This window comes from Danio rerio, chromosome 1 (assembly GCF_052040795.2).
Source record: "Danio rerio strain M-AB ecotype USA chromosome 1, GRCz13ab, whole genome shotgun sequence".
In the NCBI taxonomy this organism is placed as follows: Eukaryota; Metazoa; Chordata; class Actinopteri; order Cypriniformes; family Danionidae; genus Danio; species Danio rerio.
Genome location: NC_141021.1, coordinates 21,479,444 through 21,501,400, shown reverse-complemented (window position 1 = coordinate 21,501,400; position 21,957 = coordinate 21,479,444). Strand labels below are relative to the sequence as shown.

At 45.6% G+C, this 21,957-nt stretch overlaps 1 protein-coding gene and 1 long non-coding RNA gene across 7 annotated transcripts in view; one reads left to right on the top strand and one right to left on the bottom strand.

The window, feature by feature from the left end:
- LOC101882573 (protein NSUN7) overlaps positions 1-21,957 on the top strand; it is a 54,277-nt gene that overhangs the window by 24,516 nt on the left and 7,804 nt on the right. The gene's annotated exons all lie outside the window — the stretch shown is intronic.
- On the bottom strand, positions 107-21,703 carry LOC137495487 (uncharacterized). 3 transcript variants are annotated; one of them, XR_015476540.1, is made up of 9 exons: positions 21,323-21,703; positions 20,198-20,261; positions 19,861-20,029; positions 19,657-19,775; positions 19,448-19,532; positions 19,147-19,220; positions 608-876; positions 362-541; positions 107-229 (listed from the first exon to the last, which is right to left on the bottom strand). It is a non-coding gene; the product is annotated as an uncharacterized LOC137495487 (long non-coding RNA). The 3 variants fall into 3 exon arrangements; XR_015476539.1 differs by lacking the exons at positions 107-229; positions 362-541; positions 608-876 and adding an exon at positions 17,465-18,351 and having other exon boundaries at positions 18,486-19,220; positions 19,657-19,778; positions 19,856-20,011; positions 21,633-21,703; XR_015476541.1 differs by lacking the exons at positions 107-229; positions 362-541; positions 608-876 and adding an exon at positions 17,465-18,351 and having other exon boundaries at positions 18,486-19,220; positions 19,657-19,778; positions 19,861-19,924; positions 21,633-21,703.

Genomic DNA, 21,957 nt, shown 5'->3' with positions numbered 1-21,957 from the left:
CCCAACCATGAGTTTCCTGACACTTCTGAGGTGCGTGATCCCCTTGTTTCTCCACATGATACACTCCTATCTGCAAAAGACAAATATAAGACCTAAAAAGCTTTACCTGCTGGCTGAGCTCCAGAAATTCCCAAGATGTTCTCTAGCATTCTTTAAATTTACCTCCACCATTCCTTTTGTGAGTCTCTTTTTTTGCCTGTTGTTTGTTCATTACCTGCAATATAAACAACTGCCACAGAGAAGACATCTAACAATCTATGCCCACCACCACCTCCTTCGTCTTGGAAGGACATCTATTTACCACCCATCCATCCATTCATTCATCTATCTATTCATCCATCCAAGAAATACCTAACCCAACCTTGAGTTTCCAGTCATTGCTGAGGTGTGTGATTCTCTTGTTTCTCCACACGATCCACTTCAGTCTGTAAAACACAAAGGCAAGACTAACATAGCTCAACCATTTTGCTGAGCTCCAGCTCTTCAAGCATATCTCCAAAACATATCGCCACAATTCCCCTTGTAAGTCTCGTTCTTCTGCCTGTCACAAAGAAGACATCTATTTACCAATATATGCCCATTACCATTCCCTTCCTTTTAGTAAGACATCTATTTACCATCCAACCATCCACTCTACCAGGAAATGCCTGACCCAACCATGAATTTCCTGTCATTGTTGAGGTGGTTGAATCTCTTGTTTCTCCACATGCTTCACTCCAATCTGCAAAAGACGAAGACTAAAAGAGCTCTACCTGCTGACTGAGCTCCAGCCATTCACAAGCTGTTCTCCAGCATTCTTCAAATAAATCTTCACCATTCCTCTTTTAGGTCTCCTTCTTTTGCCTGTTGTGTGTTCATTATCTGCAAAATAAACAACTTCCACAGAGAAGACATCTATCTAACAATCTATGCCCACCACCACCCCCTTCCACTTGGAAGGACATCTTTGTACAATTCATCCATTAATCTTTTAATTAGGGGTGGGAATCACAGGTTAACAACTCATGACACAATATTATCAGAATATTTTGCCCCTGAAATTGTTATCAACATTATCAACGATTTTGCAATATATATTACAAGAAAACCATCCACGATATTTGTAAACAAAATTTAAAAAAAAAATTGTCAAAAAATAATAAGATGCATTTATTTTTTTAACAGCATGTTTTATAGAATTGCAACAATGTAGAACAAGCACACAGCTTTTAAACAAGCATAAAATGCTGATGTGAAGTGAGCAGTTTGTGACTGAAAAGGGCACGTCTCTTAATTAGTCATAGCAGCAGCATCTCATTTTTGTGGAATATACATTTAGGAAAGCACTGTCAAAATAGCTGTTTATTGCTTTCTAGTTTTCTGTAAACTTAAGATACTTATTAAAACTTGGCCAACTTATTTGATGTTTTTTATGCTTGGCCCTGGTTTATTTTTAATCATGCAAAATCATGCATTACCACTTGATTAATATTTTTTCTTCAAGAACAGTAACTGATCTCAATGCTCATAATCCTCTGAGCACTTACAATGTCTCCACCAGTAGAGAACATTAGTTCCCCTTCGGGGGGAACTTCAGGACTATAAGTGGATTTGATGTTCTAAATCCACGTATGGGAGGATTCGGTTCAGAAGCCACTCGTCTGAAAGAGTATTGAACGGGCCAATGAAAGCTATGAATTGGCAGCGCAAGCTTGCGCAGGTGTGCTGCATCTCCAATTAACTGAGCATATAAGCACACCTGGCGCCAGCAAACGCTATCCTTTTCGCTTCAGAGACTTTTCTGATCGAGTTCATGAGGGTTCCTCCTGCTGATCTACAGCCACTTCGAGCGAACGAGTGTCTCCCGGTCCAGAGCGAGTCCACACAGCGGCAGATGGTCGAGCTGGGTTTCTCCCTTGCCTGGCGTCCCTTTGGGTCCGGTCCTCCAGAGTGGTGCGTATTGTTGCAAAGCATCCTAAAAGAGCAACACAGTCGTGCAGCACGTCCTTTTCAGGACGGCGCTCCGACTGTGCGTTTCTGGTTGCGGGGGTTTCCTGGCTCCGGATGATGGGCACGATCACTGCATTACATGTTTGGGGGTCCAGCATGTTAATGTGGTGCTCGGGGGCGGTTCATGTCGTCACTACGATGCCATGACCGTCGCGCAGTTGAGATCGCGGCTAACTTTCGTGAGAGAGCGAGCCACCCCAGTCGCCTCCTGCTCTGCAGCAGGCGCTCGGGCAGATCTGAGGGTTCCAGCGAAAGATAATCCGCCGCCTAAGGGCTCGCGGACCTCTCGCTCCTCCAAGCGCTCCATCCAAGCTTCGGGCGCTGGGAGTGATCCGTCTAATCAGATGGTAGCTCTCACGTTTGCTGACACCGGAGATCAGATGTCCTCCGCGGCATCGGAGGGTGGGCTTTCATTGTCCGACGATGATCCGGACCCGCTCGCCCCCTTCGGGCAGGTGAGCGCTGTCAAAACAGATACTGAAACGGACGTTTTAGCCGTGCTTTCCCGGGCTGCTTCGGCCGTGGGTTGGAGATGGTTTATCCCCCAGCTCCGCGGCCGGACCGACTAGAGGGGCGTTCCCTTCTTCCCGGCGACGCACAGTAGGCTCACGCGGTCTTAAAGAGCACCTTTTTTCTGCTCGTGCTGCGTGTCCCTCCACCCTCACCACTCTTGGTGGTGGAGCGGCCAGGGGGTATGTGGCGATTCATCAGGTTGAGTGTGCGATGGCGGTTAATCCGCGCGGCGCCTCTTCTTGGCGGGGTCTGCCTCGTCTCTCATCCAAAGCCTGTGAGTGTTTGGCTCCCTCGGAGCTAGAGCTTACAAGCTACGGACCAGGCTGCTTCCGCCTTGCATGCGATAGCCACCTACCAGCGCTACTAAGCGCAGGCACTGGCCGAGCTGCACGAGGGTGGGTCCAACCCAGGCTTATGAGCTTCGCACCGCAGCCGACTAAGCTCTTCGGACTACTAAGTCCGCTGCGTGTGCTTTGGGGAGGACGATGTCCACACTAGTGGTCCAGGAGCCCCACCTCTAACTAGAACTTGGTTGATATGCGCAAAGTTGACAAAGTCCGCTTTCTTGACTCGCCCATATCCCAAGCTGGTCGGCGACACAGTCTGCGAATTCACCCAGGAATTCGAGGCAGTGAGAGAGCAGTCCGATGGGTGATGTCTAATCGGCAGCCCCGTAAGCCTGCTTTGCCCGCCGTGCCATCCATACCTGCTCCTCACCGAAGGCGCCCACCTACGAGAGCTGCACCACCCCCGCACTCGCCTCTGGCGTAGCGAGCGCGTCGAGCACCTCGGAAGCAGGCAACTCCCCCTGCCCAGAACGCCGCTAAGTCCGGCAACGGACCGCGAAGCGTCCCTGGGACAGGTCATCTGGAGAGGAGGGAACTTGCTCTTTCCCCGCTGGAGGGCGGGGCGCCATTTCCAACGGCACCTTTTACTGCCATGAAATGGCACTTTTCCACTTCCCCGGAGGTGACAGCCCGAAATCTGCCAGTTTGAGCTCAGCTCTCTAGCTCGTAGGTTCGGTGCACTCCGCCAGTGGCTCACAAGCACTGCAGGCCCTGCCAGTCTGGGACGCGCCGCCTCTCAGCTCGCAGGGTTTGCATGCTCCGCCAGCGGCTCACGGGCGCTGGGGGGACGGTCTCCCTTCTCCCAGCCCCCAAGCCCCCCCTCCGGAGTCAGGGTGCGGAGCCAGAGCGAATTGCTCTCCTCCAGCTCTTCTGTGGGACCCTCGTGCTCCCCGGATTAGCACACCCGCTCCGCGCTGCCCCTCCGCGGGTACGTCAACGATTGCTGCGATGACATCATTAGCGAGGGCTCTGCCTGCCTGGTTAGCGCAGGCCAGCCCCTCGCGGTGCCTCATACGCACGATCAGACTCGGCTACGAACTGCAGTTCTCGAAACGGCCTCCCAAGTTCACGGGCGTGTATTCACCAAGGTCAATCCCCTGTCCGCCCCTGTCTTGCGAGAGGAGATTGCTGCCCTCCAGGCGAAGGGTGCAATCGAGCCGGTACCTCCAGCCGAGATGGAGAGCGGGTTTTACAGCCTGTACTTCATCGTACCCAAAAAGAGTGGTGGGTCACGGCCAATCCTAGATCTGCGCGTTTTGAATCGCTGCCTTCACAAGCTGTCGTTCAGAATGCTTACGCAGAAGCGCATCCTCCGATGCGTCCGCCCTCAGGATTGGTTTGCAGCCATAGACCTGAAGGACGCGTATTTTCATGTCTCCATTCTTCCACGCCACCGTCAGTTTCTGCGGTTTGCGTTCAAAGGTCGAGCATGGCAGTATAAGGTCCTCCCCTTCGGGCTCTCTCTGTCTCCGCGGGTCTTCACCAAACTCGCGGAGGGTGCCCTAGCGCCCCTTCGCCTCGCGGGCATCCGCGTACTCAATTATCTCGACGATTGGCTGATTTTAGCCCACTCTCGGGAGTAATTGACTGCGCACAGAGACGAGGTGCTCCGGCATCTTCGCCGATTGGGGTTGCAGGTCAACTGGGAAAAGAGCAAACTCGCCCCGGTGCAGAGGATCTCTTTTCTCGGAATGGAGCTGGACTCGGTCACCATGGTAGCGCGCCTCTCTGGAGAGCCTGCTGCTGAACTGTCTGAGGGAGCTCGACAGCATATAGTGGTCCCCCTGAAATATTTTCAGAGGCTCCTGGGGCATATGGCTTCTGCTGTGGCTGTCACGCCGCTCGGACTGCTCCATATGAGACCACTTCAGCACTGGCTTCAAGATCGAGTTCCAAGACGCGCATGGCATGCGGGCACACACCGAGTCTCTGTTACTGCGTTGTGTCGCCGCACCCTCAGCCCCTGGATCGACCCCTCGTTCCTGCAGGCCGGTGTGCCTCTGGGACAGGCGTCCAGTCATGTTGTTGTCTCAACAGATGCTTCCAGCACAGGCTGGGGAGCCGTGTGTCGCGGGTATGCAGCTGCGGTAGGTGCCCAGCTGCATTGGCATATCAATCGCCTAGAGCTGTTGGCAGTGTTTCTTGCTCTCCGCCGTTTTTCTCCTGTGCTGGAGCAGCAACACGTGCTGGTCAGGACGGACAGTACGGCAGCGTATATCAACCGCATGGGGGGTATGCGCTCTCGCTGCATGTCTCAGCTCGTCCGCCGTCTGCTCCTCTGGAGTCACCCGCGGCTGAAGTCGCTGCGCGCCGTTCACATCCCAGGTATGCTTAACCGTGCAGCTGATGTGCTCTCACGGCAGCAGATTCAATCTGGAGAATGGAGACTCCACCCCGAGTCTGTCCAGCTGATATGGGCGCGATTCGGGGAGGCCCAGATTGATCTGTTCGCTTCCCCCGAGAACGCTCATTGCCAGTTGTTTTATTCCCTGACCGAGGGCTCGCTCGGCATGGATGCACTTGCCCACAGCTGGCCTCGGGGCATACGCAAGTATGCGTTTCCCCCAGTGAGCCTGATCGCGCAGTTACTGTGCAAGGTCAGGGAGGACGAGGAGCAGGTTCTGTTAGTTGCACCCCTCTGGCCCAACCAGACCTGGATATCAGAGCTCTCCCTCCTCGCGACGGCCCTCCCATGGCAGATCCCTTTGAGAGAGGCCTACTTTCTCAGGGACAAGGCACCATCTGGCACCCTCGCCCCGATCTCTGGAACCTCCACGTGTGGTCCATAGATGCGAGGAAGACTTAGGTAACCTGCCGCTCTCGGTGGTTGATACCATCACTCAGGCTAGAGCCCCCTCCACGAGGCGCGCCTATGCCCTGAAGTGGAGTCTATTCACTGAATGGTGTGTCTCTCGCAGAGAAGACCCCCCGATCTTGCCAGATCAGTGTTGTGCTCTCTTTCCTTCAGAGAAGCTGGATAGCAGGCTGTCGCCCTTCACTCTCAAGGTTTACGTTGCCGCCATCTCTGCTCACCTTGATGCGGAGGCTGGCGGCACCGTGGGAAAGCATAACCTCATCATTCGGTTCCTCAAAGGCGCTAGGCGAATTAATCCAACTCGCCCCCCTCTCACGCCCTCTTGGGATTTCGCCCTCGTTCTCATGAGCTTGCGATTTGATCCCTTCGAGCCGCTGGATTCAGTATCCTTAAGATTTCTGTCCCTGAAGACAGCTCTGCTGGTCGCGTTGGCCTCCATTAAGAGGGTCGAGGACCTGGAGGCATTTCGCTCCGTGACTCGTGCCTGGAATTCGGGCCGGATTTTCTCACGTTATCCTGAGACCCTGCCCGGGTTATGTGCCCAAAGTTCCTACCACTCCCTTTAGAGATCAGGTAGTAACCCTGCAAGCGCTGCCCCCGGAGGAGGCAGACCCAGCCCTTTCTTTACTTGTCCAGTCGCGCCTTGCGCATTTATGTGGACCGTACTCAGTACTTAGATCTTCTGAGCAGCTCTTTGTCTGTTATGGCGGACGGCAGCAGGGAAGTGCCGTGTCTAAACAATGTTTTTCCCACTGGATTGTGAAGGCCATTTCATGTGCTTATTTGAGCAGAGGTCAGCCGCGCCCCCCGGGAGTGTGTGCGCACTCCACTCGGAGCGTTGCATCCTCTTGGGCGTGTGCGCGCGGCGCTTCTTAACAGACATTTGTAGAGCTGCGGGCTGGGCGACACCCTACACATTTGCAAGGTTTTACAATCTGCGAGTGGAGCCGGTTTGAGGAAACAACTCGATGGGTGTTGTAGCACGCTTGCGGTGCCTTTTTTCCATAACACGGAGAGATGTGCACCCTCCTGTCTGTCAGTATAGTTCCCCATTCAGTGAGCCCTGCAGATTCCTCCGAGGCCCCCAGCACTGACTCAGCGGAGGAGTCACTCGCTGGCCCACTACGTTAGGTCTGCCCGCTGGTCAGCCCGCGTTTTTGGGTTCAGGTGCCTGCTATGGCCGATCCCCGCTGGTGATCCCCATATGCTTTTCCGCCACGGTCAAGTTCCCCCCCCTGGGTGGACCCGTGCTTTCCCTATCCGCTAACCACCTTCTTATGCGCACTCCCCCTTCTCAGGGTTAGTCCATATGTAATTCCATTTGTCTCCCTATTGGGTGCGGATGGTCTCCGCAGCGTCCTCCCTACTGGGATGGCACGCTTCCCAACGTACGGTCGTATATTCCTAGAATTATCTAGACGCTAGCAACTCCCCCAAAAAATATACCTATTCCGTAAAGCTTCTTTTGAAGTGGGGATAAGTTAGGGCCAAGGGCACGTTGGAGGACCGCGCCTCCCATGATTGGGTGCGTCACGCTTGCCTGACTGCCCTCTCATGGTGGGTGTTGGTAAGGTGCAGTCATTGTGGCGCTTTCAATGGGCTCCCATACGTGGATTTAGAACATCAAATCCACTTATAGTGCTGAAGTTCCCCCCGAAAGGGAACGTTCAAGGTTACTAAAGTAACCCTTCGTTCCCCGAGGAGGGGAACGGAAGCACTATACTCCGTCGCCATAATGACTGTCCCTTAGCTGTTAAAAGTCTCTTCAGCTTAAAAAGGATATCGTTTGCTGGCGCCAGGTGTGCTTATATGCTCAGTTAATTGGAGATGCAGCACACCTGCGCAAGCTTGCGCTGCCAATTCATTGCTTTCATTGGCCCGTTCAATACTCTTTCAGACGAGCGGCTTCTGAACCGAATCCTCCCATACGTGGATTTAGAACATCAAATCCACTTATAGTGCTGAAGTTCCCCTCCTCGGGGAACGAAGGGTTACTTTAGTAACCTCGAACGTTATCTAGTCATCAAATAAAAAAAGTATTTTTTTACATTTTTTTTTTCTCTAAAATTTTCAAAGTTTTTTATATCATCTACAAGACTTCCCCAAGGTCTGTAATAGTTAAATAAAAGCAAGGCCCTTCAAAATATGTTTATGTCCTATTAATACCTTCACCTAATATACATTTTGGCAGAATTAAATAGTTCCTTATCAAGGGAATTTCAACATGTCTTCACACTTTAGAAGTTAGCCAGACGACCAATCACTTTGAAGAGTAAGAAAACGGGCCAATGAATGCCATTGAGTTGGAAGATCTCGGCTTCGCAGGTGCCAGTGATTAATTATCAGTAGAGTATTTAACCAGCGCATGCCGAGTGAGCAGTTTGATTTTCGCTTTAGAGCCTCACAGAGCAACTGAAGAGATAACAACTGCTAAGCTGAATCCTGAGAGATCAAGCTTCATGTATCCAGTGTGGTTGATGATGCAAGCATTGGCGGTCAAACTGGGTGATTCTCCTGTCCCTGGGCTATTTGCTGGGTACTTCTAAAAGAGTAGTATAATAAAAGAGCAGATTTCCCTGAAGAGAGCGACATAGTCAGGCAGCACGTCTTTTTCAATAAACTACTCTGACTGTGGCTTTCTGGATGTGGTGGTTCCTATCTCTGGGTGATGGGCATGGGTACTGCATCACAGGTCTGAGTGTCCAACATGTTGATGTGCTGCTCGTGGACAGCTCATGCTCTCACTGTGAGGGTATGTCTTAGGGATGTCAAAATAAATGGTTTCTTTGATGCATTGCGGACAATTCGGTATCAGTTGAGTGATAATCATAACCGGTTATTATGTACTAACGTCATTTATCTCATATGCGCTATGTCACCACAGCTTACTATGGTGAGGGGGGCGAGAGCAAGTATTTAAAATGCTCCAACTACTTAACATAGAAACTGTGCCCAATTTCAGTGTGTGTGTGTTTGCTGGACAGTCTTTCACTGACACTTACAGCAGAAGCCCCTATTTCACTGTGATTGAGAACATGAAAGCCCATTTAACCTGCTGACATGAGTTTCCTCTTCTATCCGCTGTTACAGCAGTACTTCTGGATCCAGACAAGAGCGCAAGTCTGCAAAGCAAGTTTTCTCCCCTTTTTCTCCACATTTATACATTTTAATACAAAAATTGTGCTTTGAAGAAATTATAAAACTGTGTATGAAAAGCATCATCAATACACCGTGATGCAACGAGATATCAAATTAAACCAAATCGATGGCATGATAATTATAACTTAACCGTGAAACCAGTGCAGGTTTACACCTCTAGTATGTCTGTTGCCCAGCTGAGATCACAGCTTGCAAGTCACCCCCTTTTTTTCCTGTGAAAGTGGTTAGCATGCGGGAAGATCTGAGGCTCACAGTGGGAGTTTATCCGTCACCTCTGGGCCCACGGATTCCCCACTCCTCCACCGTCCACCCTGTCCAAGCTTCAAGTTCAGTTCACCCTATCCAAGTCAGTTATCCCCCGTAATGCCAATGCCTCCGCCTGATGACACTGGAGATCAGATGCCCATGGTGACATCGGAGGATGAGCGGTCATGTTTAGATGAAAGACTGGGCTCGCTACCATCCTACGGTGTGCAATACGTGGTCACAGTTCTTGAGTCAGACATGATGACTGCACTTCCTGGGCTGCTTCGGTAGTGGGGTTGGAGATAGCTTGCTTCCCGGTTTCACTGCCGGACTGACTAGATAGTGATGTGTGGGCTGATATAAGATTAATCTTCCCAGCCCTAGTCCCCTTCTTTTACACCAATTCTGTGCCTAAGGTTCTTATTGCCCTTTTTTAACATTTAGTGAACCTGCAAGTCCTGCCTGCGGATGAGGCAGTCCCGGCCCTTTCATTGTTTAATGTGACTGCACGTAGAGCATACGTCTCTAAGCAGCTCTTTTTCTGTGATGGTCGGCAGAAAAGCAGTGCTGTATCAAAGCAAAGGTTGGCCCACTTGATGATATCGCCCTCTCTTTGCTGCGCCAGGGTGAGCCGTGTCCCCCAGGAGTGAGAGCACAGTTAAAAGAGCTCTGTCTCCTTTTGGGTGTGAGTATGCAGCACCTCTCAGATTCTGTACAGCTGGGCGACACCTGAGACATTTACAAGATTTAATATAGTCTTTAAGTGGAGCCCGTTTCCTTTCAATTGCTGGGTAACCCTAGTCAATCGAGTGGAAGCTAAGCTCGGTGTCAAAAACGCTTGCCCCCTTAACATGGCGATATACAGTATGTGCTTATCCTGCTTTGCTTAAATGAGTTTTTTACGTTTGGCGAACCCTAATCAAATCAAATCAAATCACTTTATTGTCACATCATCAGCAGCACGTGTGCTATGATGAGTGAAAAGCTTAGGTGCTGGCTCCAGACAGTACAAAATACAGACAGAGCAAATACAACGACAATGTAAACTTGACAGTGATATGTACAATGAATAGGTGTCCACATAGTTGTAGGCAGTATTGTTTTAAGTATGGATTGGTTAAAGTGCAGTGCATGCTACATATTGATGGTGTGCAGTTAGGGGTATGGAAGAGTCTGTGTGAGGTGTGTTAAGTGTTCTTCAGCCTGATAGTCTGAGGGAAGAAACTTTCCTTCAGCAGGGTGGTGCGTGACCGGATGCAGCGGAATCGTCTGCATGAGGGTAGCAAAGAGAAAAGTCTATGACTTGGGTGGCTGGAGTCACTGATAATTCTCTTGGCTTTCCTAATGCACCGCCTGGTGTAAACGTCCTGGAGGGAGGGAAGCTCACCTCCTACTACGTGTCCAGCAGTTCGCACAATCCTATGTAGGCCTTTGCGATTGCTGCTGGTGCTGTTTCCATACCAGGTGGTGATACAGCCAGACAGGATGCTCTCCACAGTGCAGGTGTAGAACGAGTGGAGGATTTGGGGGCTCATTCCAAACCTCCTGAGACGCCTAAGGAAGGAGAGGCGTTGTTGTGCCTTCCTCAGGACTGCGTTTGTGTGGGCAGTCCATGTCAAATTCTCAGCGATGTGTACTCCAAGAAACTTAAAAGTGCTGACTCTCTCCACTGGTGTCTCGTGTCCTCTTTTCTCTCTCCTGAAATTTACCACCAGCTCCTTGGTTTTGCTGATGTTGAGTGAGAGGTGGTTTTCCTCACACCACTGCGTTAGAGTGTGCACCTCCTTTCTGTAGGCCGTCTCATCATTATCTGTGATTAGGCCCACCACCCTTGTGTCATCAGCAAATTTAAAGATGACGTTGGAGCTGTGTTTGGCTGTATAGTCATGTGTGTACAGGGAGTACAGGAGTGGGCTGAGAACATAGCCCTGTGGAGGATGAGCCACCAGTGTTGAGGATGAGTGTGGATGATGTAATGTGGTACATTCTGACCACCTGGTGTCTACTTCACAGGAAGTCCAGGATCCAGTTGCACAGTGAGCTGTGTAAACCCAGATCTTGGAGCTTCACCACCAGCTTGGCAGGCACTATGGTGTTGAATGCTGAGCTCTAGACCACAAACAGCATTCTTACATATGTGTTTTTGTTTTCCAGGTGAGACAGAGCAGTGTCAAGGTGAAAGCAATTGCATCATCAGTGGAACGCTTATTTCTGTATGCAAATTGCAGAGGTTCAGTGTGAGCGGGCAGTACAGAGCAGATGTGCTTTTTAATCAGCTTCTCAAAGCACTTGCTGAAGTTGGGTATCAGAGCAATCGGATGCCAGTCATTTAAGCATGTGATTTTAGCTGATTTAGGTATGGGCACAATAGTCGCTGTCTTAAAGCATGTGGGAATCACAGACAGAGAGAGCGAGAGGTTAAAGATGTCCGTGAAAACTCCCGCTAGCTGGTGTGCGCATGCTTTAAGTACACATCCAGGGATGCCATGTGGGCCCGTAGCTTTCCGGATGTTCACGCGTCATAAAGCTCTTGTTACGTCTGCTACAGAAACAGGGAGTGTGATGGCGGTTTCAGTTTTGGCCGCGGGGCGCGCAGTGTGCACGTGACTGTGTCTGTGTCTGTGTACGCGTCAATGTCGTCATCACATGCTGCCCGGAACATATCCCAGTCCATGTGATCAAAACAGTCTTGAAGTATGTAATCCGATTGGTCTGTCCAGCTCCATCCTGGGGGTGGGTGGTTCCCATTTTAGTTTCTGCCTGTAAGCAGGCAAGAGCAGAACAGAAGAGTGATCTGATTTGCCAAACGGTGGACGGGGGAGGGATTTTTATGCATCACGGAACGGGAAATAGCAATGAACTAAAGTCTGGTCCCCACGCGTCTTTGCAGTGATGTGTTGATAGTATTTTGGAGCGATTTTCCTGAGATTGGAACTTTCCTAGAGAGTTCATTCATGGCCCCCAGCACCCAACCTATCCGAGCCGGGTGCCTGACCCAGTATGTCTGGTATGCCCGCTTGGTCTACCTGCGTGCACAATCCCCATTGGCAATCTCATATATGTAATCAGCCATGGAGTGTTCCCCCTTCTCAGGTGAACCCGTGTCTTACAGGTGGCGAACACAGCGTCCTCCATCTTTAGGGATTTGCTTTTTCAAGGTACTGACATAATTTAAAATTTCTAGACTACGATTAGCTAGGTAAAATTACTTTTATGACTCCCAATCTAATTTCTTTTTAAATTATTACCATATAATGTTAATTAAAAAGATGTTGGAAGGATGCGGTCTTGGTGATGCTTGGCAAACTTCACATTAGGGGCACGATTGGCACAGCTGTTGTGGCATTTTACATACACTCCCAAAGTGTGAAGAGACATGTCGAAGTTCCCCTGGAGGGAAAAATGTTACTCTTTTGTTTACTTTTAAAAATATAGGAGGTTCTACCTCTCCATTTTAATCAGAACTACCCCTACATACCTTCTTGCTCTTAGATCAGCAGATCAGTTGCTTTTTAGAGTGTCTATTGCCAAGTGCACGCTCAGGAGACCAAGCATTTGCTGTGGCTGCACTGAGATTATGGAATTCTCTGCCTCTTTACAATAGGCAGGCTGCTTCATTGTCTTTGTTCAAAAACCATGAACAGTTGATTTGATATTTGTTTTAAATAGTGTTTACGTATCTTATATCTTGCGTATGGGTTTTGTTTTCTCTTATAAGTCTTGTGTAGTTTTGTGAAGTCATTTTATTGTATAGCTCTTTGGTCTGCTCTTTGGTGGTCAAGTGCTTTAAAAAAGGTTAAATGAATATCTTGGTCCAGCTTAGGCAGAAGAAAGTATGCTTATGCCTAAGATATTCACAATTTCAATGGCTCATCTGTCTGTGGTTCTTTTTCATTCCTCCTGACCGCCAGAGACGGGGGTTTACAAAGTGCATAATTAGAGCACCAGCACCAGTTAGAGCACCAGTTGGTATATTATTTCGAGGAATAATATACCAACAAAATCCCATAGTGATGCAAGCTTAGCTGAGGTATATAATTTGCCGCAGCTCAGAGCCCCGCCTCTTTTACTTTCTCACATTTGGATTTGGTCATTGAGTTATTCTCATCGTCGGGTGCAGCTTTTCTAATAAGAGCAACAAATTTTTTCATCCTCCTGAGTTGTGACAATTTTTTGTCATCTTTGGACGATGGTTGGGCCCTTTTCCGTGTAATTAACAATCTAGGATCATTCATTTTGTTACATCATGTATTTGATCATTTGTTTGTTAACATGAATTTAATATTTGTATTATGCAACTGTAAGAGTTATAAATGTGTTTAAGTAAAGTAAAATTCTACTCTTGCATTATCTTGTGTGCGGAGGGGAAATAAAAAAAAAGGAATAAGAAGTGAAGCGAGAGAGATGCATGAGAGAGACGCATGAGAGTAGTCTGTGAATTCATGCAGAGATTATGCCGAATAACAACAGAAGTTGAGTTGGACTCTTCTATCTTGTAGATTTAACAGACCAGGTGAAGAACCCACGAATAAAACTCGGTAAGCATGAACTTTATGAAGCCTCATCAGGCTGAGTTTTACACAATTAACATAACAATAGTGTAATACTAACCTGTGGAAAGGCTATAATTGACTGTGACTACGTTTAAATGGACATCAGTGATCTAATTTTTTGCCTTAATCTGAATAAGACAATAATATGATTAAGGTGTTTGTTTGAGTTGCTTTTTGAATGTTGCTTTTATGATTTTGTATTACATGTTATTATACATGGATTGATTAACATCATTGCGTCACCAGGCTATCCACATTTTCTCCTGAGTTTCATGTAATTTCGGGTGTTTCATTTTAAATTTTTCGACTTTAACCGCAGTTTGGCAGTTTCACTTTCATTCAGCAACATGTTGTTTATGCCCGTGACAAAAGGTATTGGATGCGAGGATGAAGTAAGGACTGATGATGGAGTGTTGTTTTAGTGGAATTTGACAACGCACACCGAATGGAAAGAAAAAACCTTCACATTTCGTGACCCGGGTATCTGTGGTCTTATGAGGTAATCAAAAATCTATGTTTACATGGTAGGCTCTTAATCAGAGTATTGTCTAAATCATATTAAAATCAGAGTGTGTCCATGTAAATGTACTGATTAGCCGCATTTCCACTGTCGGGCCAGTGCGAGCCAGGGCTTTTATCGGGCCGGGCCAATCACCCGGGAGTAAGGCCGAAATCATGTCGCATTTCCACTGTCGGGCTAGTAGCTTGCAGCGCGTCATGCAAACCCCGCCCCCAGAACGTCCCCCGAATCAAACATCACACAACACGCCCACTACAGCAAAACTCAGGCAGATAAAGCACACCATGGCATCATCACGAAACCATTAAAATGAAGACAACCGACACAAACAAATGACACGTGACTATACAGCAGTATATTATATGTCTATACCAAGTGTGCCGCAAGCCTGCGTTTGAGTGAAGGTCTCGGCCGTTAGATCGCCCCCTGGGGGCTGGCTGCAGTACAAGTCATAAAGCCCGCCTCCTCCGTGTTAATGAAGGAGACTTGAGCCCAAATAAAAAAAATTATTACACTTGCAATAAAATGTCCCGAAAGATGGTTCTGGTCGATTAAGGCACTGGTTATTGTGCTGAAATAGGTGCAGATCTTCATTTTTGTAAACAGTTTGTTTTTAGCAGTAATTTAATGATGGGCGTGTCATCGTGATTAACAGTTGTGATTGACAGTTTCTCAAAGCAGCGCGTCTGAGCTTCAGCAGAAGACTGAAGTGTTATTATTCAATTTCTTTGTTATTTTACCATGATAAAATGAGTTCAGCAGTAAACTATAGTTTCTGACATACATGATCCTGGTGGAACACTGTTTCGCTAAGGTCAGGGCTTTTTCCGGGCTTTATTAGTTTGCTGATACACGCCTAACCACCCAGATAGCAAAACACACTCGGGCCAGTTCCGGCTAGATTCTCGCCTGCCGGAGACTACTCCCCTCAGAGCTCAGACTGACTACCCCTGCTAGCCCTACTCCGGATGCCTGGACTCACTGCCCGATTCCAGCCTGAGTCAATCAAGCCAGATGCGGCGGCCGAGCGAGCCGGCGCTGCCGCATGCGAGCCGGAATCAGCCTGTGACGCCGCGAGTAGGTTATGCGCTGCGGCCCGGAGCTGGCGCGATTGAATATATAAAACCCTCATATTTGTTAACGTTATTACATCCATTTGTGTTGATATGACAGCAAACGCATGCTGAGCAGTTCGGGGGGCGTGGTTGATTTTACATAAAGCGTTTGGTTGGAAGCTCGACTCCGCTCATTTTCGCGGCTCCTCCTCTGGCTCCATCAGACAGTCCTTCTGCGCATGTCAAGGCTCCAATTTCAGCAGTCTTTTTGCGACAGTTTGTGCCCGTCAAGCAGGCGTTTTGCCCTCGAGGCGTTCAATGGGAAAAGGGGCTGTTGCGCCGTCCATATTTTTTACAGTCATTGGTCTATACGCACAGGTGACAGGCCTGTGAGTTCTAATTCATCATATTCATTTACTCGCCAACCGACTGTTGGTATCGAACATCGAGTGGTCTCGCCACCGCAGGGAGTGCACCATCCATAATATAACACCACAGAAATTCTCCGGTAATAACTCGGTAGAAAATGTATTTTATAACATCCTCATTTAGATAGACGCTGTCAAACATTCAGCCTAAATGCTCTGAAGAGACCTGAAACATATACATTTTTCCTTATAGGCTATATGACACTTAATAGAAAAGTGTTAAAGGAAAGTGTTAAGTATTTCAGCACATTAGGCGCGATAGTGGAAATGCGGCTATTCTAAGTCCCAGATGATTTTGCAAGCTGTTTAAGCTGATTCCATCAAATGTTTCAATAACTTAAATAAATTCCCACTTACTCGTGAGTTTTTTTCTCGTGACCTTGCTGGCATGCGTCATATACCGTGTAATCACTGTCTCTGGTGGTCTGGAGAAATTAAACAAAACATTGGTTACGTATGTAATCTTGGTGGGGCGCTCAGCTGTGGCAGACTATATACCTCAGTTCAGCTTGCATAACCATGTGACTTTGTTGGTACATTGTTCCTCAACCTATCCAGCTGGTGCTGCGATTATCCACTGTATAAACACCATCTCTGGCTGTCATCCGGAATTCACAAAACCAAGGTTACATACGTAACTAATGTTTAAATGATGCTGGTGCTTCTCTAATGTATTGTTGATCCGGAATTACGGGAATGCCTGGTGGCAGCTGGGTGTACTGCAGCCAAAGCCATAAACTGCTGTAGTCAGCGTAAGCCTAATTGATTAATTAATCTTTTGTACATTTAGACAAATATTGATACTTGGTGCCAAAGTATAGATATTGCAGCCAGATATTTCACAATATATCGGCATATCTTCCTTTAAGAAGGACATCTATTTACCATCCATTAATCTATCCATTAGAGGTGGGAATCACAGGTTAACTCATGATACTTTATTATCATGATATTTTGCCGATATTGATATATCACAATATCAGCAATTCTGCAATATATCACATGAAAACCATCCACAGTATATCACAACATTTCTAAATGAATGAAAAAAATGCTTTAGAAAGTTATGATACATTTTTTTGTAAGCAGAATATTATATAAAATTGCAACACAACAATGTAGAACAAGCACACAGCTGCCAAACAAGCGTAAAATGCTGATGTGCAGTGAGCAGTTTGTGACTGAAAAGGGCACGTCTCTTAATTAGTCATAGCAGCAGCATCTCAGTTTTTTTGGGATACACACTGAGAAAAGCACTTTCAAAATAGCTGTTTATTGCTTTCTAGTTTTCTGTAAACTTAAGACACTTATTACGGTCGAGAACATTAGTTGTTTAGTCATCAATTTAAAAAGTGATTTTTATCCGCTTTTTTTCTCTAATATTTTTAGCCAAAGTTTTCATAATATCATCTGTAAGACTTTCCCAAGGGGTGTAATGGATAAATAAATGCAAGGCCCTTTAATTGATATGTTCATGTCCTATTTATATCTTTATCTAATATACGTTTTGGCAGAATCAAATAATTCCTTTATGAAGTCTTACAGCACTGACCGCTGGCACGTGTGATCTCTTTAGCAATGTGAAAACAGGTCTGTGAGAGAGAAACTTGCGGAAGATTTCAGGAGAGCTAGGATGTCTGAAACACAAATATTTTGGCCAAGCTTAGACAGAAGAATGTATCCGTATGCCTGAGATTCTGTCTGTGGTTTAAAAGCATGCATGCGTCTAAAAAGCAGTGGCACTACTTTTTTTTCACCAGGCCGTGGACTGGTACCGGTACATGGATCACAAAAAATTATTAATTATTTCCATTTTATTTATTATCTGAGTCTGAACTCTTTTATTTTGAAAAGTGTTTTATTTTGAAAAATCACCATATTTTCTCGCTTACATCTCAGTAACTTAAGCACCCAAAGAAACAGACGTCTTAAAAAAGTTTCTTTGCTGAGGGGAAAAGGCCCAGTGAAGGACCCGCGAACTGCAAAAGAATGGATCTGCCACACATTTGTCAACAAACAAGGTGAATCCACCATGGCTGTGCAAAAAGATCAACTGCAGGAGATTGCAAATGACTGCAGTCTTTTAGGGGCGGTGCGCATATCGCGTTTTTTCCAGTGTTCGTGCAAATTCATTGTTTCCAATGCACACACAAGTGGCGTGATGCACTCGCGCCTTCCTAACTCACCTAGAGAATAAATTTTGCGAGCGCTCCGCAAGTTACGTGCCAATAACTGGCCGATCAGCTTCAGCTTGTATTGAATATTAACATGTTTCAGTAGACTAATTTCCATGAACAAACACAGAGCACCTAAACACTGCAGCACTTAATAATTTTCTCCATAAATAAAACAGTTAATGGTCGCCCCGCAACCTACAAACCCCTCCTCTCCCTCTCCACTTTCCACTAGCGATAATGACGTTGACTGAAACTGTCTGTCGTACACCCTCCCTAACAAAAGGGAACCTTTTGGCAGTGGAAACACAAGCCTGATAAAGGTGACCCGTACTACCCGTACCGTACTGTACCACTCAGTGGAAACAGACCATAAAGTATTGTTGATCCGCAATTACAGAAAGTGCCTGGTGGAGGCTTGGTGTACTGCAGGCAAAGACATTAAATGCTGCCATCAGTCTAAGGGCGTACTCACACTATGCTATCCAAACTGTGCCCAGGCCCCTTTCTCAGATCATTTGGGAAGTTCAATCAGTTGGGAAGTGAATCGGGCTCAGGCATGGTTCACTTGGCCGGCCCTGGCCTTGTTGGAAGAGGTGTGCCAGAGCACAGTCCACTTGGGCATTGGCGTGGTACGCCTGTGTGTGAGAGCAAAACGAGCCTGAGCCCGAAACTGAAAGCGAGACGTGACTTTTAAGGGACTGTTTTATATGGATTAATTAATCATTTGTACTATTCAATGAACGCAAACTGTTGTAGTTTATTAAAGACGCAAACCCCTCACTGCACGACAGCTGCACCTTAAGCAAACCTCCTAATTCCTGCAGCATAAGGACTTTATAATTGTTTATGAGCATCAAAAGTGGCTGGTCTGTTCGGCGAAATATTTGATCGTGTGTCACTGCATATCAAACAACTTAAACGATATAACTAAAGAAATCTCCACTGAGCTTACATCATCAATGACGTAAGCGTGCCCAGGCCCGAATGTAATGTTAGTGCGGGCCGTCAGGGAAGACAGGAGGGGGGACAAGCGTGCTTTGGCCATGTTCAAGGCAACTGTACATAGTACATGTGCACTGTACATGTGAGTACTCCCTAAGTCTCATTGACTAATTTAGATCTTTTGTACATTTAGACAAATATCGATACTTGGCACCAGAGTAGAGATAATTTATCGCAGCCAAAAATATATCGATATATCGGCATATTGATATTTTGTCCCACCCCTACTATCTATCTATCTATCTATCTATCTATCTATCTATCTATCTATCTATCTATCTATCTATCTATCTATCCATCCATCCATCCATCCATCCATCCATCCATCCATCCAGAAAATACCTAACTCAACCATGAGTTTCCTGTCATTGCTTAGGTGTGTGATTCCCTTTTTTCTCTGTAAGATCCACTTCAATCTGCAAAAGAAAAGATTAACAGCTTTATATGCTTGGTGAGCTCCAGCTTACTTACTGTTTAAAAGTTACATAAAGTTTTAAGTTGCATCAACTTATTACTTTAACTTCAGTTAAATGTTTCTTTCAGTGTAATGTTTTATGCAGTAAAAATATCAAGCTATATATGTTTAAGTCAGTTTAATAAAATGTAAGTAAATGTTTAAAAAAGTTAATTTGATGAAACTTACTACTTCAAGCCAGTATCTCATTTTTACAATGTCCTTGTAACTGTCAAGATGTGTTTTCTTGTTTCTCCATGTGTCCCATGCCATTCTGCCATAGAGAATTATTTCAAGTCAATAATTAATCTTAATACAACATTCTTTGGATGATAACTCAATTGTTCAATCTGTTCAACTTGCTCTCTAAAACAAATACAGCATTAACAGAGCCCTACCTGTTGTCCAAGATCCAGCAATGCCAAAGCTATTCTCCAGCACTCCTCAAGTCATCTTCACCTCCCCCTGGTGAGTCTCCTTCCTCTGCCTGTTGTGTGTCCAATACCTGCAAAAACATCTTCTACAGAGAAGACATCTAACTATGACCACTAGCACCCCTTTCATCTTGGAAGTACATCTACCGTAAATAAGTAATACCTGACCATCAGTTTCTTATCATTTCTGAGGTGTTTGATTCCCTTGTTTCTCCACATGCTCCACTCCAATCTGCAAAAGACAAAACTAACATAGCCCTACCTCCGGCATTCTTCAAATAAATATCCAACGTTCCCCTTCTGAGTCTCCTTCTTCTGCCTGTTGTTTGTTCATTACCTGTAATGCAAATTACTGCCACAGAGAAGACACCTATCTAGCAATATATGCCCACCACCACCCCCTTCTCTTGGAAGGACATCTATTTACCATCCAGCCATCCATCCATCAATGCATTAATCTATCCATCCATCCATCTATCCATCCATTCATACAGGAATACCCAACCATGAGTCTCCTGTCATTGCTGGGGTGTGTAAGTCCCTTGTTTTTCTGCATGCTCCACTCCACACTGCAAGCAACAAAGACAATACCAACAGTTTTACTGGATTGCTGAGCTCCAGCTATTCAAGTTATTTCCAGCATTCCCATTTTGAGTCTCCTTCTGTTGATTCTTGTGTGTTCATTACCAAAATCAATGGGTTAAATTGCAAATGTAAAAAAAAATACATGCATATACAAACTAAATATAAAGAATACACAAGCAAAATAATTATATTTGGGTGATTCTATAATTGTGGGTACATGCACATAGGTTATGTAAATAAACTCTTTTTAAACACCAATTCATTTAAGTATCTTATTGAAAACATATTCAATTTAGCAATTTAGTAAAAATTCAGTGCTTTCCAAGCACTTTTGTTTTTTACTTTTAAGGAAAAACTGATTTTAATTGTATTGTTTGTCAACTATTACGCAAAATTTTGGTAATGTGTAGAAATTAAAAAAAAACATATCAAGAAAAACCCTTTTCTTTCTCATAGATTACAGACTTTACATTTCACACATCACACATTACATTTCACAGAGAGACCCACAAACTCTCTATAGAGGTAAAGTTGGTTTTATATTCACACATTCGGACATTATTTGCAAACTCTATATAGCAAAATCATATTAGCAGCCAGTGACTATCAAAGTACAACATTGTTCACTGTCAAATAAACAGTGTTAATATTGTTTCGTCACACTTGCAGGTTATTTCAGACCAAATATTCAAAGTGCTATGGTAAACAATATAGGGAATGTGTCACAAGTTGTCACAGAATGAATGTGTGAATAAAAAAACAACTTGACCTTAATAAGCTCTCTTAATCTCACAGGTACATGACTGTCAGTCAATTTAACAAGTTTGTAGCCAAAAAGTTCACTTGCAAAGAGCACATGGTACTAATAAAATCAAGATTACAATGTTTTTAAATTAACCAATGTGTGAATGTTGGCAATTTAAAACGTTTTAACATGTGCGATTGTGTGATCTATGAAAATAAGTAAAACATTTATAAACAATTAAAAATCTAACCCTTGTTTTAAAAAGCTGAAATAATGATGTTTTTGGACACCAAATGTTACCTGTAATTACAGAATCACCCACTTGTATATCCGTCCACCAACCTGACAACACAACAAACGACTATCTACAATACTAAAGACGATAATACACAAACCAGAATAAAAAATATATGAAGTTATTCACAATCCGAAAGGTGGACAATCACTATAGTCTAACTAAAGGATCTGAAAAAAACTAACGTTAATCAAACAACCAAAAAGTATATGACAGAGGGAAATATACAAACATATTTCGGCTCAGTGACCGAAAACACGTTGAAACAGCTATATAACAATCCAAAATTATACTTTTATAAAGAACTTTACAAACCGTTTATGTCAAAGACGGGCAGACGCTGAAGTCTCGGGAACCCACTACAGTTTCACGTCATGGAACACATTAGCTGCGTCCCAAATCGCATACTTATGCACTATTCTACGCCATTTTGTAGTATAAATAGTGTAAGTAGTGTGTTCACACTGAAAACTCTAAAAATAATAAGTGCACTTTAATTACCCGGATGATGCACTCATTCAGCCGCTAAATTGAAGTGTGTAATGATGGACACTTCACGCACTCAATGACCGCAGATTTGCTTACGTAGCGGAAGGGGCGGAGCTATCAGACGCACATGTTGAATAACTTTATTTATTTT